Consider the following 2,857-nt stretch of genomic DNA (forward strand, 5'->3'; position numbering starts at 1 on the left):
CAATTCCCATTTATTTTGGCTCTTGGGGCGATGTCATCTTTTCAATATGAAAAAAAGCAGCAAGTTCAACACAAAATAGAAATCTCAAATGTAGGAAAGAACAAAACCAAGTGTGTGCGGGGGGAAGCAACAGCAAAATGAAGAAATGAGATGTTGCAAAAAAAGATGGAGGGTTCCCCTCTCCTCTGGGGATTGACTCAAACACTGATGTGGCATACACCATTCCACAGTCAGGGATGCTTGTTCTTTTTTGGGGGTAAGAAAAGGTGGGGGATTCAGAGGACGTTTGTGGAGGCTTAGGGACCAAGGCTGGTCTCTTCCCCCCGCCCCCTTGATACCTTTCTCTGATCAGGGGAAAGGAGTTCGAATGAGGGAGGTAGAGTTGGAAAGGGAAGGATTCCACTTGACAAGAGTGGGCCAGACCCCTCCAAAGAGTAGAGCTTGGAGGGAGAATGAAAGTGGAGATAATACTGCTGACACCTCCCTTGAAGCTGAGATGGGAAATGGACATACTTGGAAATTAGTGACTTTAATAGCCTGGATTTCCCTCTCCAAAACTTTTTAGAACGGAAAATCCTATCCCCTTCCTTATATAGTGACTTCTACTCACTACCTTCTACCACTTTCTACTTTGGGCTTAGAATGGTGGCCGTTATCTACATGGGTTTTCAGCACCTGGTTGGTTCTAAATGGGATCTGGATGAGACCCAGCGTCTTGGAGATTTTAAGAGGGAAATATTAACTGGACAGATGGAAGGAATGGGCACCAGAAGGAAATACAGGGTCACCAGAATGGCAGAAACCTAGGTTTCCCAGAGTGGAAAGAGAGAGGAGACATTCAACAAACAAGTATTTATTGAGCGCCTACTATGTGCCAGGCACTGTTCTAGACCCCCCCAGAAGAAAAAACAAAAAACAAGATAGAGGCAGCAAACACAAATTCTGAGGGAGAGGAAAGGGACAGTTGAGTAAGATGGCTAAGGGAACTGAGAAACCTGAGGTGATGGGGGCTCTGCCTTAGGCCTCCTCTTCAGCCTCCTCACCCTGAAATGCTCCTCCTCTTCTGCCGTGGTATCCTGGTACTCCTGATGCTCAGAGACGAGGTAGCTCATGTTGCTCTCAGCCTCCGTGAACTCCATCTTGTCCATGCCCTCGCCTGTGTACCAGTGGAGGAAGGCTTTCTGACGGAAAATGGCAGTGAACTGCTCCAAGATGGGCTTGAAGAGCTCCTGGATGGCAGTGCTGTTGCCGATGAAGGTGACTGCCATCTTGAGGCTATGTGGTGGGATGTCACAGACAGCTGTCTTGACGTTGTTGGGGATCCATTCCACAAAGTAGCTGTTGTTCTTGTTCTGTACGTTAAGCATCTGCTCATTGACCTCCTTCACGGACGTCCGACCACGTAAGACAGCAGCCACGGTGAGGTATCGGCTGTGGCGGGGGTCACAGGCAGCCATCATGTTCTTGACATCGAACACCTGGGTGAGTTCCAGCACTGTGAAAGCTCAATACTGCTGGCTTCCACGGCTGGTGAGAGGGGCAAAGCCAGACATAAAGAAATGGAGGCATGGGAAGGGGACCATGTTGACTGCCAACTTGCTGAGGTCAGCATTGAGCTGGCCAGGGAAGTGGAGTCAGGTGGTGACACCGCTCATGGTGGCTGAGACGCGGTGGTTCAGATCCCTGTAGGTTGGTGTGGTCAGCTTCAGAGTGTGGAAGCAGATATCATAGAGGGCCTCGTTGTCAATGCAATTGGTCTCATCACTTTTCTCTACCAACTGATGGATGAAGAGGTGGCATTGTAGGGCTCAACCACGGTGTCAGACACTTTGGGTGAAGGCACCACACTGAAGGTGTTCATGGTATGATCAGGGTTCTCTTCTCAGATCTTGCTGATAAGGAGAGTGCCCATTCCAGAGCATGTGCCCCCGCCCAGTGAGCGGGTCAGCTGGAAGCCCTGCAGGCAGACACAGCTCTCTGTCTCCTTCCATACCACATCCAGGACAGAATCAACCAGCTCGGCTCCCTCTGTGCAGTGGCCTTTGGCCCAGTTGTTACCTGCCCCAGACTGACCAAATACAAAGCTGTCTGGTCTAAAGATCTGGCCAAAAGGACCTGAGCGAACGGAATCCGTGGTCCCAGGTTCTGGATCCACCAGGATGGCACGAAGAATATGTTTGCCACCTATGGCTTCATTGTAGTACACAGAGATACGGTCCAGCTGCAGGTTGCTCTCCCCATGGTAGGTGCCGGTGGGGTCGACGCCATGTTCATCACTGATCACCTCCCAGAACTTGGCACTGATCTGGTTGCCACACTGACCGGCCTGGATGTGCACGATTTCCCTCGTGGTTAAAATTTATTTATTTTTGCTTGCCTCAAGGTACCTACGGGGCAAGAAAATAAGTAATTTTTTCCTTGCAGGTCGCAGGCTGCAAGGTTGGAATGCACCCCAGAGGCTGGAACAGCGAGGGTTTTTTTTTGTTTGTTTGTTTTTTGTTTGTTTGTTTGTTTTGCTTAGGACTGCCTTGGCTATTCAGGCTCTATTAGGTTCTATATACCTTTTAAATAGTTTCTTTTAGTTTTGTGAAAATATCATTAGTCGTTTGATAAGAATAGCTTTGAATCTATACATTGCTTTGAGCAGTATGGCCGTTTTAATTATATTGACTCTTCCTATCCGTGAGCATGGAATGTTTTTCCATTTATATGTGTCATCTCTGATTTATTTGAGCAGTGTTTGGTAGTTCTTGTAGGGATCTTTTACCTCCCTGGTTAGCTGTATTTCTAGTTATTTTATTTTGGAGCCAGCAATTGTGAATGGGATTGGCTCCCAGCCTAACTGCTGTTGGTGTAT

The 2,857-nt window shown here is 48.1% G+C and overlaps 1 pseudogene across 1 annotated transcript; it reads right to left on the minus strand.

Moving 5' to 3' along the window:
• Nucleotides 1–2,345, minus strand: LOC108516666 (tubulin beta-7 chain pseudogene; annotated as a pseudogene). Its single transcript, XR_001881905.1, has one exon. The product of XR_001881905.1 is annotated as a tubulin beta-7 chain pseudogene (transcript).
• Nucleotides 2,346–2,857: the final 512 nt, after the last annotated feature.

The sequence above is a fragment of the Rhinopithecus bieti genome, unplaced genomic scaffold (genome assembly GCF_001698545.2).
Source record: "Rhinopithecus bieti isolate Rb0 unplaced genomic scaffold, ASM169854v2 scaffold_38193, whole genome shotgun sequence".
NCBI classification, from domain to species: Eukaryota; Metazoa; Chordata; class Mammalia; order Primates; family Cercopithecidae; genus Rhinopithecus; species Rhinopithecus bieti.